This window comes from Tachysurus vachellii, chromosome 20 (assembly GCF_030014155.1).
Source record: "Tachysurus vachellii isolate PV-2020 chromosome 20, HZAU_Pvac_v1, whole genome shotgun sequence".
Taxonomy (NCBI): domain Eukaryota; kingdom Metazoa; phylum Chordata; class Actinopteri; order Siluriformes; family Bagridae; genus Tachysurus; species Tachysurus vachellii.
The window spans coordinates 10,897,310-10,912,665 of record NC_083479.1 but is presented as its reverse complement, the minus strand read 5'-3'; the positions used below and the strand labels follow the sequence as shown (position 1 = coordinate 10,912,665).

The window sequence follows — 15,356 nt, the reverse complement described above, 5'->3', positions numbered from 1 at the left end:
ATAATCCACAAGTTACGTGCCAGCAGCAGAATGCATAAAATCATACAGGTTCAGTTAATGTTTCTATCAAACAGAATGGGGGAAACATCTGATCTCAATCACTTTGACACTGGCATAGTTGTTAGTGTCAGATGGGCTGGTTTGGGTCTTTCACAATACTCAAACTAGCTTATGTCTGTAATAGCTACAGAAACTCTTTACAAATGTGGTGAGCTGAAAAGTACACTGTAAAAAACGATTTGTTGGCTGAACAAACATTACTTATAAAAATAAATAAACACAAATAACAAAGTAATTTTAATTTTCCAACCTCTGCTTAGCATATATAGTGTCTGTAACATAAATATATAAGTTACAAGGTGAACCTAAGTGTAGGCATAAATATAATGAAAAAACATAACTACGTCAATACGTACATAACTACGTCATAATCACGTCAACTAGTATTAAAATTGCATCAAAACTAAGTAATTATAACATAATATTTTAAGTATATGACTGTGAGCCACGTGATATGCAAATCTGGAAAAAACTGGAGCCATTTTGTGAAGCAACATGTGAAGACGGTGGAAAGAGGTAAGCTTAACTTTCTATAAACTAAGCAAAATATTTGATTTTGAGGTTTTGACATTAATAAACACTTGTTTGTAGCGTTAGGTGAAGATATTTTCTGAAACGCAAAGAGACGAAGACGCTGAAAAGAGGTAAGATTTGTCGTTTTAACTTACATTTGTTTATTTGTGTTAATGCGTTTGTGGTCAAGAAAGACATTTTTTTAAATTGAATTTCTGAATTGCTACGAATTTAGCTTCAACAATTAGAAACGTGTTACTTGAATACTTATGAAAGTCTAGTTTGTACAAGTAAGTTATTGTATGAAAGGAGGAACGAGTGTGTACGTGATTGTTCGACTGCTAAAAGCAGTGTGCCTCCTTCGAATGAATGTTCTAGTGGTTAATTTGTTTATTTCAGAGGAATATGACCATGCATTGTCATTTTAGTATATACAATCTTTTACTGAAAAGGTCTATGTTAGTAAGACGCTGCAATGTCTTACCTATTCATACTAAATATAAAACTGTTTTATTTTCTCCTTCTAGTTCAGAGCAAGAAAGTGTTGCAAAGGGGGCAGCATGAAGGAAGTGTCCTGTTGGAAGTGAACTTTCATTTGTCAATTTGACACATTTGTTGTACATTCATGATGTGTGGTTTTAGGCTTCACCATTGCATTGCAGCCTGTTTCAAAAAATAAAGTGAAATGCTTTAATTTGTGTGATTTGCATGTGTAATTTATTTTAGTGAGGTGACATGGTGACCCATACTAGGAATTTGTGCTCTGTGTTTAACCCATCCAAGCAGCAGTGCAGTATGCAGACCAATAGCTAATGATCTACAAAAAGTTAAAATTTTACATTGGCTCAACTCAATTAATTGTCTTTTTTTAACATAAATGAGCTTAAATTTTAAGTTAACTTAACTTGCAATTACTTAGTAGATTCTATCATGTTACATATATATTTTTAAATAAACACTGTTGAGTGTACCCAAAAATGTAAGTACATATAACAACGGTTTTCTTGTTAATTTTAAGTAATTTTTTTCCAAGTTGGGTTTACTCAAAAAATGTGATGCAAAAATGGTGCATACATATTTTAAGTATATCCAACACATAATTTTTACCAGTGTATCTTAAAACGATCAATAATGAAATCGACAAATGTAGTGGATGTGCAGTATAAGACCACATCAGATCAACAAGAACAAGAATCTTAGACTACAGTCTCAGGGCACAGGCTGACCAAAAGCAGAAGTGAAGAATAGGTGATATTTTTAAGAAAATATACGCTATAGAACATATAAACTCCCCGTTCCCTTGGGCAGGGAGGACAACCATGCCTATTGTGGTTTCTGAGAGGTGTATGTAGATGTATATGTATATAGCTAAACATATATAGTTGGGTTAAATTATTAAGATGGCAAACATGCGTATACCCACATTGCACATACAGTATAGTACAGCACATGAAATTAGAGATCACAAATCCTGAATAAGTTTACCCCATGTCTCAATATCCATGTACTTCCCCCTTCCAAAAGCATTCAGTGTGCCAACGTGTTTGTGTAAGATGCCCTATGGTGGAGCATTGTGCCTTCTTTCCTCCCATCACGATCAGTGTTCCAAAAACATGCTAAAGATCCAAGATAAAGACACGCTATAAAACTATTAAATAATTTAAAGACGTGTTCTTCTAGTTACATAATCATCCACAAAGAAAACTGGAAGAACCATCAAATCTAATGTAACATTTCTAGTCTACAAAAGAGTCTTGCCCACAAAATGCTTTAAATTTCAAAACGAAGAAACGCCTGGGCTAAAAGTTCTTGTTCTATATTAACTCGGTTACCTCAGGCTCTTGTGTGCAATAGAATCTTACAAGCAACAGTGAAAAGCAATTTGGACTCACAGGAATCAATGGCAGAATGTTTCTAATTATACCTATACGTCCAAGAATCAGTGATACACACTAACTTTAACTGCACAGACGTTCAGCCATGTGGTTAGCTACTAGCAGCAAGACTCAGTTAAAGTGTCCTACAAGAGTGAAGTCTATTAAATAGGTTGAGCTGAAGAAGAAATTAAATTTGTCCTGCACAGGGTTTCAATCCACAACTTGCACTGTTCAATTTCAAGTGAGAATTCTGGAGGAAAATAGTGTAACATGCTGTTTGTATGGTCATGTCATGTTGCTGGTATGGCAGTCCAGGCCCAGGTCTATCAAACACTTAAGACTTTTGTCCATAATAGTGCTCCTTTTATGTAAGGCAATAATTATAGATTAGACATAACACTCTAAAATGCATCTGAAGTGTATTCCATTAAATATATCAAGCTATACAACTCCATACTCCTTGAATTTTAACCCGTAACCATTTTAAGCAAGAAAACTGATGTGTTTTTCTAAAGCGACTCCACTGGATGTAGTAACGTCAGCCAATGTGTATAAAGTCTCAGGTAAGACTTATTTGAAAAATTAAAGAGTTTTTGAAAAAGAAAAAAAAAAACATTTTAAACAAAGAAAGTTTATGTACTATTTCTAAATCCCTTGTTACATGTAAGCAAATTTGTGATATTGACCATGTTATTGACTTTGAACAGAAGAGTTTGTACAAATTTTCCTCAAGCCAAATCTCATCTATTGAAGCATGTGTTCAGACAAAACTTTGATGGATTTGATCTAAAATGGATCATAAGCTGTTTTGCACAAACAACTCTAATAAACTTGTTTGTCTTTAAAGCAAAAAAGGGAACGCAGCAAATACTAAGAGACTCTGAAATTCATGTACAGTATATATTTCATGTATACATTATAAGAGTCTGCGTTCACTCAAGTTGTTGTCAAAAATTTGTGAATTGAAAAGTGCTGTATTGAATTAGAAAAGAATGTAAACTGCATTTTCAGTAGTGGTCTTGTATAATGGTTGTATGCAGTGATCATACAGTGAATATTGTGTAGGTCCCGTTTGTGCCCCCAAACAGCTCTGACCCGTCAATCCTTATAGTTCATAAGTTGTCTGAAAGTGTGCTGTGGTATCTGGCACCAATACATTAGCAGCAGATCCTTCAAGTCCTATAAGTTGTGAGACAGGGCCTACATGAATGGGACTTGTTTGTGCAGCACATCACACAGATGCTGGATCAGATTGAGATTTAGAGAATTGGGAGGCCAAGTCAGCACCTTGAACTCTTTGTCGTATTCCTCAAATCATTCCTGAACAATTTTTGCAGTGTGCGAAGGAGCGTTATCCTGCGGAAAGAATCCACTACCGTTAGGGAATAATGTTGCCATGAAGGGGTGTACTTGGTCTACAGCAGTGTTTAAATAGATGGTACATTTCAAAATAACATCCACATGAATGACAGGACCCAAGGTTTCCCAGCGGAACATTGCCTAAAGCATCACACTGTCTCTGACGCATAATGTGTCTCAATCCACATTATGTACGAGTAAATGTGATTCAATAGAACAGGCCACTTTCTTTCTTAACCATCTCTGATGCGCATGTGTCCATTGTCTTTGTCTATATACAGTACACGGTATATACATTAGTATATATTTGAGGAAGTCTAAGCCTCAATGTTGTATTTCAAAATGACTTTCTAACTGATCCACAATACAATACATGCCATCTGAATCTCTCTTCTTTCGGACATGAATTATTTATACTTTTTTGTAATTACTGTTGTACAAAGCAGCCAAGCTATGCATTAGACTCCAGCAACAAATATGACAACAGCACATGAACAAAAGCATCAACAGACAAACTGATCTAAAAGCTAGAAAGTAAAATTCAGCTCAAGCACAGTAAGTAAACAATGTTTGATTCTAAACTGCCTCCAACTTCTGATCGTGGGCAATTATTGCCCAAGGAAAAAAAAAAGTGTAATTGATTATAAATACTACATCTTTTCAGAAGTTTGCAGAAGATTTGCATGATTGAAGTAAAGTACAAAATTACAGAGTACAGCCACTGGCAGAGTACAGCCTTTTTCTGCACGCTACTTCAGTCACATTCTATATCATTAGCAGGAAGAAATGAGACGTTTCTACCCATTCAGCAACGTTTAAAGTACACCCTGATATACAGTAAGTGTATGGTCATCAATCAATTGTGCAGGGCCTGTCTCACCCCCTGGGTGCATGCATAAGTTGGCAAAATAACAAAGAGAGAACAAAATCCTCAAAGGCTAATGTGTTGAAAGTGCTGTGGGCAGAGAAATATAGATGAGCTGGATAAAACCAGGATAAATCAAAAATGACCGTCTTACTCATTTCACACAAGATTGCTTATAGTCATAAATGGTTTGAGTAAGGACAGAGAGCCGGAGAAGCAGTGCTAATATTTCTTATAGCTTTACTGATATAAAAACCAACAAAGTAGCAGATGCAGTTATAGATGTCTTGTGCAGAGATTGTCAAATGGTGGACTGCGAGCCGGATACTACCTCAGCAAAGAGGATCGAAGCGCGCAATCATCATGTATGACAGAACTTGGCTGCAATACAGCAATTTTCCAAAAATCATGATTTCTGTAGTAGATCATCTGCTTAACCTATAGCATGCATTTATGTAAATTATCTACCCAAAGGCAGCTCAGTGAGAAAGCCAAGAGTTTTCACAGACTATCACAGATTTCCCCTCTCTGGTCTAATTAATGACGTGACACGTAAAATAAAACATAATGTTTATAGACAATTGGACAGAAAATTATCGGCTTATTTTCCATTTCAAGTTCAACACAGATGTCTCATCTTTTCCGAGTCCACAGTGCTAGGCAAATGTGGTAATGAGAAGTGCCATAATATACAATTAATTAAAGCGTAAATTAATGTGTCTTAGTTAAAGCCATAATCTAATCTATTATGCTTAAACATTGACCGCTATAACTGTTAAAGCCATTCAGTCATGTCAGTTGCTTATCTTGTTTATTCCTTGCAGCCCCTGAAAGCAATGAATTCTACATAGCTGTACTTTCTCTAATTTCAGCTGGTCTAGAGGATTAGTATGAATACACACCATTGTACGTAGACAGCATTAAAGATTATCTATAACAGCCCAGATGTTCTGCTAGTGTTCGCCTCCACAATATGATGCTCGAGTATAGAAATCCCCTTTTTCTGACTTATTTGGCAGAAACAAGAAAGAAAATAAAGAAAGGGAGGATGACAAATAACTAGTGAAAGTTCATCTGGTTTAAACATGATAAAATAAATAGTACATAGCTAGGGTAAATCCTATTTAAAGCTTCTCTACACAAACCAAAAGGAAGGGAGAATGATAGAGCATGTCTGAATTAATTCTCTAAATGAAATGAAACATCTAGGCTACAAAACGTGATAGAAGTTAAGGAAAAGGAAAAAAAAAGGTTGAACTAAATTCTTTACCTGGTTTGTTTATCAATTATGTTAAGAAGTGATGTGTTATGTACTGGCATGGTTACATTACGACATATGACGTTTTTCGGTATATATCACAGTACATTATGGACAATGTGACGTAGAAAGGAAAAGTGGAACTTTTCATTTAAATCAAACTGGAGCCAGTGACAAACATAAGGTATCACATATGAAGAATTACCCACTCCTAACAAAAATTCGCAATCAGCAAAAGCTAGAGGGGACGGAGGGACGGTGCTATGTTTTATCACCCACGCCTAGTTCTGTGTCAGTAAAATCCATCACAGAAACCCTCATTACAAGTCTCCCCTAGTACTGTATGCAAGATTTTATATTAGTTACACTCCATGACTTTGCATTACTTTAGGCTTTGTTGTTAATGCCACTGGGAGTACCTGATAAAATCACCTCCCCTTTTGCTTTCAGAAGCGTTCCTAATTACTCCTCTGTAAGAACAAAGACAACTTGATCTCCCAGTGTACCCCAAGGTCAGTTTTATGAAATACCTTAAGACTGTTACATTTTCCTTTTACGTGCATGCCAATTAATCAAGGTTCCAGACTTGCCGAGGCTCAGTGAAAGGAAAATTGTTTTCACCTTTGAGGAAATGAATGTCTGAACCTGGCATTCTCTGGCTTTCTGCTGTGCCATTGCTGTATATTTAATTCCATTCCATTTTATTTAATTGTATAGCGCTTTTAACATTGCACATTGACTCAAAGCAGCTTTACAGTATATAAGAAATACAGAACAAAAATTTTAAGATTAATATTAGACTTACGTTTATTTCTATTAGACCCTAATGAGCAAGCCTGAGGTGACAGTGCCAAGGAAAAACTCCCTTAGATGGTAAGAGGAAGAAAACTAAAACTCCCTTAGATGGTAAGAGGAAGAAACTTGGAGAGGAATAAAACTCAAAGAAAACCCATCCTCATTTGGGTGACACTGGAGGGTGTGAATTGCCTTTTTTCTCCACCTTGAAATTATTCATGGCATATATAACGTGGCATACAATCATTTCCTGTTTGCAATTTGCAGGATTTCTGTCCCTTAAAATCCCTGACTGAAAGGGTTACAGTGTCAAAAGCTAAAAATCTACAACCAACAATTTCTATAGTGACAGCCATGTAATTTCCAAACAGAGAGTTTTTTGTTCTTTTATTCCTAAACACACTCTCTCTCTCTCTCTCTCTCTCTCTCTCTCTCTCTCTCTCTCTCTCAGTGCCACATGCTCACTGTGTTGTTTCTGGTAGATTGTCATGTGCTCAATTAGAGAGTCAGTTGAGCTTTAAATGTAAGTACAGTAGTAAGTTGCGAGCAGAGAGAGTGGCTTTTCTGTGCTTTCTGCCCAATTGCTAGCTAGCTTGGCAATTAGAAACAGGACCTGAACAGGCCAGTGTTTAGGGTAGAAGCTGCACCTAAGTTTGAGTGCGATTACTGCAGACTGAGAGCAGACTGAGAGCAGTGTGGACGTGATTAAAATGCAGGGCTGTATAGCTGCACTGTTATTATTTCCCTCAATTTCACTGGAGGCGTTAGGACTGTGACTGCTACCAAAACTCATTCATTATCTGACAAACACTATCAACTAACACCTATTCCCTATTACAGCCCTGATCATATTCACATGACATCATAATCACCACCTTAATATACTAAGGCTGTTTTCACACCTAGTTTGTTTGCTAAAGTTGCAGTAGAGATAGATTATTTGTTGTATTATATTCTGTTCAGATCATTTCACATTGAAATGATTTTTAAAAACACCAAACTGCAGGTCATGCAATTGGAGAAAAGACAGGATACTATCTGGAAGGCATTGACTCCAATACTCTTAATGATATCAATATCATTTATGCAGACCTATATTCTATAAAAATGCTCAGATACCAACAATTTATGATTTAAACCTAGTATTCTGTCACACTATGAAACAAAATAAACATACTGGATCAAGCCAAAGCAAGGCAGCTTGTGCCAAACAGCAACTTTCTAAAAAATAAATAAATAAATAAATAAATAAATAACTTATGAATTCAACATTAAACTAAAACAAAGAATGAGGATTTAATGGCAGTAAATGAAAATATCAGCACTTATGCAGTATGTTATTCTTGATATAAAGTGAAACAAATTCTACTCTCCACTGCAAACGTCCTCGATCCAAGGTAACTAGTTAATGCACATCAAATAGCTTACATTATTAATAACGAGCTCCGTAACCTTCATCCATGGTAATGGCCAATGTTTTAAAGCCACTGATGGATTAATATTAAGTAGTTTACTAAGTATTAAAAAGTATAAAGTATACTCATACATGGTTTAAAAAATATGATATGGCTGCACCCGTAAAAACTGTTATTATTCTTAAATACTACTTCTGCTTGCACTTCCGGATAAAAAGCTGCTGTTCAATTTAATTAATTCTTATTGTGAAACCCATGTCTAAAATGCCGTATAATTTAAGGTCAATTACAATGTGATTTTTTTTTTTTCTGTGATAAAAAGTTATTACTTAAAATGTAGCATAAATATTTACAAAATACCTCTGGGAAAACAGAAATGTTCTGCTATGAGAAGTAGTCTTTATATTTCATTATTAACACACAAAGCAATGCAATGTCATATTCATCACCGTCTGTGCTCGGACTTTTGCAAATTGTTCAAGTAAGTCACATTTACTAGAGACAGCTTCCACAGTGAGTTTAGTTGTTACTAATAAAAAAAAAAAGACACAATGTTGAAAACTTTAATGTGGTGATTAGTGTTTTTATCATTTTGCTGTGCACTAATATAAAATGGCCTTCCCCAATATTGAACCAAATCAGGGATGCATTTTGGTATTCTTGTGCTTAGGTGTATGTTGTACAGATGGTGTTCATAAATGTCATAAAGGACGGAACTAAAAGAAAATTAAAAAAATGTAAAAAATAAATAAATAAATAAATAATAATAAAAAAATTAATCTGTACATTCCACAATGAAACACATGCACTGAGTGATGAAACACGTGCACTGAAAATTATAATAATAATTATAAAAAACCTCTTAGTCTCTAATTTCTTTTAATGACACTGTAAATCATTCATGTTCAGCTGACTGTCTGCTCATACCCTTAATCCTTGTTAAAATACATAATGAAACTGTAAAGCAGAATTGTGCTGCATGTGCTATAATTGGATGTGTGCAGAAATAGAGCAGTAATTCATTTAGACTAAAGAATGCTACTGAATACCTGGATTGTGCTCTGAAATGAACAGTCCATAAGTGTGAGACTAAGATAATAAGAGAGCATAATAGGTTCTGGGAAGAAAAGTTATCCAAGATTCTTCTCCAACTGTCTCTAAACTTATCAGACGACAGAGAAATTAAAATAAAATTTGGTATATTGTACAGTAGTATATTGTGCACGGTTATCGAGAGAGTCGATAACTCAAATTCGATAAATTAAAGAAAGCTAGCTGTAGTTTACTCACAGCAGGGATGAAAAGGCAGTTTAAATAAAATATAAACCATTTTCTATGTGCCAAAAGAGTGCCTGGTTCTGGTCTGGCTCTTTACTAGATTTCAAAGCTTCATAGAATCATAAACATTTTCATTACAAAATGGAACTGAAATATTTCACTGCAGAGCCTTGAAATGCTTATAAATAAACCATGGTTTGAAATTCTAATATGATTTTATTAGGAATTAAATAAAATCTGCATAGACTATGTAGTATGAACAAAATATTAATTACTTGAACTATATTATTACTATGGTTCATTTAAATGAATGTTTAACAGCAATTTTCAAAATGTTCACCTATTCACATATTTATATTATTTAATTTAAAATATCTATTTATTTAATCAATGTATTAAAAAAAATAAACCAGTACAAAGCAACACACACATACACACACACACACACACACACACACACATACAAACAAAAAAAAAACTACCAAGATAAACAGGTTGCACTCCCTGAGGAATGAGCTAGTAGAAAATATAGGTGGAAAATCACTTCTGAGATATGAAATTGGTTTGAAAATTCAGAAGAAGATATTCATGCAAAATAAAGTGCCGTAGTAAACCGTAGTAAATTTAATGAGAAGAAAAAATGAAAAAAATTCACCGTCAGCCAACTAACTGCGATGAGAGACGTCATCAATATTTTCGATTAAACAAGCAGTTATGTCTGTATGTTGATTCATCTATAGCAAATGCTAAATCAATTAAAGCGCTACTGTGTTATTTCTGATGCTGAGAGCAACCATGTTGATGTGATGTCATTCCGTAAACAGAGAAGAAACTTGGAGTAGTGAAGACTACACCAGTGCCAAAACATTTTAGCACTGTGCCATAAAACAGGAAGAGACTCAAGAGAAAGAAATTATCGATGTGCTGGCATTTCACATTGTGAAAGACATGGTCTCCATTTGCTTTGTTGAGAAAGAAGGGTTCAATTTGTGCTAAAACAGTAACAACATCAACTATAGCAAATAGACTATTTATTTCAAATATAATTCATTTACATATCCTATATATTAAATTACCACTGTTTGTACTAGTTTCTATAGCTTATGCTTTTTTCCATATCTGCATTTCCAATGCATTTTATATGGATCATTATAATCATAAACTCTCAAATTATTTTGTTTTCATATTGTCTCCTTTATTCCCCAACCTTTAATAATACCAACGACAACAGATAGATAGATAGATAGATAGATAGATAGATAGATAGATAGATAGATAGATAGATAGATAGATAGATAGATAGATCTTTATATGTTCACTTGTGTTCAGTTGTTTGTATTCAATTATGGGTTCTATTACAGCACACAGGACAGCACATGTACATACTTTACACACAGTGATATTGTGATAAACACATAGGCTAAAAAGCTTATGTGTATTCTTATTGTAGTCGTATGCGATGTCATATCAGCATGACAAATACCAAGCACTACATTACACAACATATCAGTGTGTGTAAGGATGAGACAAAATCTGTAAAGAAGTTAATAATACCAGCCTTAGCAACATCATTAATCCCATGGGAGAGTTACAGCATGATGTAAGTAATGATTTAAAACAGACACAAACTGATGAATTATTCAAAACCCACAGTGCTTAATGCTTTTAAAACTGTGATGAGAAAAAGAACTTGCTTGCCAATGCCCATTTTAATTTAATTTCCTTACTGATAACTGCAAGCGAACTGGAGCTGTTTAAATATCGCTCTTATATTTACCATTTAGAGTCGGTCTTGATATACCACAGCATTTTCACATGGGACATTTTCTATATGCGTTTCTAAGTGAAATGATTTCCTAAACAAACTGACAGACCCATAAATATCACCTGCAATATATTTTTGCTTTTATTAAAGTTAAACTTGACATTTAGTTTATAAAAGTCAATTAACTCTCTCTCTCTCTCTTACTCACTCAATATATATATCAATTTTTATCAGAATAAAAACTTTTTTATTAATTGTCAATGCAAATTCCCATTTTGTTTTGTTTTTCACTTTTTGTCTTGTCAATTTGCAGGAAAACAGGTATATTTATAAATTTTAAATTTGCAGGTATTTTGAAGTATTTTCAGCCCAGTCCCAATCTTCATCCCAGTCCCTATCGATATCATGTGCTGCATATATTTTAATTACTAAAGACATAATTTGAAAACATTTATTTACATTATAGAAGTCTAAGGCTAATTCCCTTTAATGTAAATTCAAACCTATAATCACAGCTCCCTGATGTTGCATCACCTGCGCTCTCAATTAACTCAACTGCACAACAGACAAAAGCTCCATCACATGGTCAGTCACATAACCCAATTCCCAGATCATTTTCACCCAATTATTCCTGGATTCTTTTTCTGAATTTGACTACAGACCTCAGACAAAGAAAGAAAAAAAGAAAAAAACAATCCTCAAATCAGAATTCCTATTCAAGAAATCTGTATAGTCTCTTTAACAGCGTCCCTCTGAGTTAAGCAAGTGACATGAAATCAACACAGTTGCATACATCATCACCAATAGCACTTCTTACCTTTTAATGCGTTGTGCTGTATATAAAAGTAGACCAATCAATTTATGACATTGGTACATTACACGTATGTTTTGAGAAACAAAATATACATCACACATCACAGTTAGCTGGTTAGCTTTGTTGTTAACAATAGACAAACACGAAAGTACTCTTTTTTCCATACTTTGTAGCCTGAAAAAATTCATTGTTTAGCATCATTTCAAGCTCAGCCTTCCTGCTTACAAGGTAAGTCGAATGCAGCAACTCAGAACCTCTGTATCTAATCACACACTTAGTTTAAAAACCAAACCTTTTCATTCATTCAGTGTGAAACCTTGCTCCTAGGGCAAAACTAGCAATAAGTCTAAGGCTTTGTTTTCTGATTGCTATTCTTGTTTTAACTGTTCTTGTTTTTATACTCTTTTGATTCTTATCTTGCACTGGATTACTCTGATTGCAGATCACCTCAATGTTTGCAGGCATTGTGACAATTTGTTTTTTTTTTGTTTTTTGTTTTGTTTTTTGGATTTGCCTTTCTGTTTGTTTGCTGTTTTGTGTTGATGAGTACAACCTACGTTGACATCCAGCAAAAGTCTCATTACTGACACCAGAGTGGTGATACATTGTCAGGAAATCACAAACTCATAAGATGTCACAGCCATGCACATCTGGGAGTACAAGAGAGCAAAAACTGCAGTTATCTGTATGCAGAAGCAGATAGACTTCCCTGTGATGTGCCACGAGCAGCAGTTTGAAAAGACGTGATGCTAGCTTGATTGCTGCTAGCTGTCGTGTGAGAGTGGAGAGCTGGCTTTTGAACACTGGTGTGTATTACAGAAGGGGAGGTCTGACTCCCTTTAATAAGGCTTCAACCCCCTGAAGGACGTAAAAACATCGAAACACTCCCTCCAGTGTGTCTTTGTATTGTTCAGATATAGCTGAAAAGAAAATATCAATAGAAATTTGACCATCCCTAAAATGAGTCATACTTTTCAATTCGCTGCATGAGCGTGCCCATTAGGCTAACCATGGGAAAAACAACACTTTTTCTTGGAAAATAAATGACATAACTTAAATATCGTATGTAGTGTTTTTTTATATTGACTGCATATTTTTGTTTAATAAATAGATAAAGATACAGTTAAATTAAGTTTGCTAAATCTGGTTCACTGAAGGTTCACGCATCTGCATTACACAAACAAGTTAATCTGGGCAAAGCACCAAAACTATTATTACTATAGATTTATTATAGCTATATTACTACAGTCTTACCGAGGCTGCTCTTAAGCTCTAATGTAGTTTTTTCTATCTTTCTAACACCAAAGAAACAACTAACTCAAGTTAGTTTGTCTTCCTCTAATGTTTTATAGTAACTACACATTTCACTCACTCACTCATCTCACTCATTTTCTACCGCTTATCCGAACTACCTCGGGTCAAGGGGAGCCTGTGGCGTCATCGGGCATCTCAGGCGTCATCGGGCATCAAGGCAGGATACACCCTGGACGGAGTGCCAACCCATCGCAGGGCACACACACTCTCATTCACTCACACAATCACACACTACGGACAATTTTCCAGAGATGTCAACCTACCATGCATGTCTTTGGACCGGGGGAGGAAACCGGAGAACCCGGAGGAAACCCCCGAAGCACGCGGAGAACATGCAAACTCCACACACACAAGGCGGAGGCGGGAATCGAACCCCCAACCCTGGAGGTGTGAGGCGAACGTGCTAACCACTAAGCCACCATGCCCCCAACTACACATTTCCAAACACATAAAGATCTTCAGAAATAAAGAAAGTGTTGTATTTTGAATTAGTGTTTCGTGACAGCATATTCATAAGAGAAAGGTAGAAAATAATGAAATAAAGACAGCCAGCAACACACAGTCACTCGCACAAGCATTACTGTGATAAGAGCCCCAATCGTTACCTACCCGTACTACTGCATCACCCTCGGTTCACCTGAATAAAGCAGCTTAAACCTGCTCAAAGGCAATGCAATTTGCCATGCAGCCCTACAGCATCAACTGCAAAACATCAAAAAGGAAAAGGAATGGAATCTTTCACACACCTGGCACACATTCATGGCCTTGCGCTCTCTGCATTTATGCGTTCACAATTGTTAATACACTGCATACTGCATAAAGCATACGAAATAAAAAGGAGATTCTTCAGGCAAGCACAAATAAATGAATCAATACCAACTCGATTTAGAGCTAAATGCTTTCAAAAGACTGCATCATAAATATATACGTATATTCTGTAAAACTATTCCATATATATATATATATATATATATGAATAGTTCTAACACATGATGTGAGTGTTTTTACATACCCCAAAGGCACAGCATAGCTTACTTCAGCTCCATAGTTATTTTCTCATACTGTCAATATCTGTCAAGGCCAAGCTTCAGTGCACAGTAGTGATGGATTTGGTGGAACACCCATGCCACTCATGCTGCAAAACCCTGCACGAATCTAAGAGTAAAATCAAATATAAACATACTGACAAACCAGGAATCTCACCAGCAAGAGAGTTCAACTTCACATCGTAGGACAAGCAGAGAAACATTCTGCAAATGTATTTTTGATGTATTTACCACTCGGTTTTTATTAAAAAACTAAACTTGACCTTTAATATTTAGCTCATATTCTATTCAACATGGCTCGAATATTAGATTCTAAGCTTGTATTTCCATTGTAATTTTATCAGTAATAAACTAGTAATAAACTAAAATATTAACTTTATATATCAGATATAATATTGGTATGATAAATGATACCATAATTTACTATGAACTGTGGGGCAATTTTGACATTTTTTTAATAATATTTACACTGTTTTTAATAACATTAACAATACCAGATCCAGCGAGTATAATAAACTTCTATAATGAGTCTGTATTATACATTAGACTTGGCATTCATTATCCCAGAGTGTGTTATAAAGGTACAAGAAATAAGGATTTCTGGTATAAGTTTTATTTTCTTCTTTTGCGATCTACTTGTATCTACACTATATAACAGCTGGATATATATATATATATATATATATATATATATATATATATATATATATATATATATATATATATAAGCCTTGAGTCAGCCATGAGCCATGACATTAAAACCATCTGCCTAATATTGTGTAGGTCTCCCTTGTGCCATGACAAGAGCTCTGACCCATGAGGCAAGCACTCCACAAGACCTTTGAAGGTGTGCTGTGGTATCTGTAAGTTGCGAGACGAAGCCTCCATGGATCGACTTGTTTGTGCAGCACATCCCACAGATGCTCCATCCCAGGGGTGTCCAATCTTATCTGCAAAGGGTCATGTGGGTGCTGGTTTTCCTGAATGTGGCTTTTGC

The 15,356-nt window shown here is 35.2% G+C and overlaps 1 protein-coding gene and 1 long non-coding RNA gene across 2 annotated transcripts in view; one reads left to right on the top strand and one right to left on the bottom strand.

The window, feature by feature from the left end:
• Nucleotides 1-15,356, bottom strand: part of opcml (opioid binding protein/cell adhesion molecule-like) — a 129,679-nt gene that overhangs the window by 88,697 nt on the left and 25,626 nt on the right. The window lies entirely within an intron of this gene.
• Nucleotides 508-1,271, top strand: LOC132863391 (uncharacterized). Its single transcript, XR_009650116.1, has 2 exons — nt 508-704; nt 1,101-1,271. It is a non-coding gene; the product is annotated as an uncharacterized LOC132863391 (long non-coding RNA).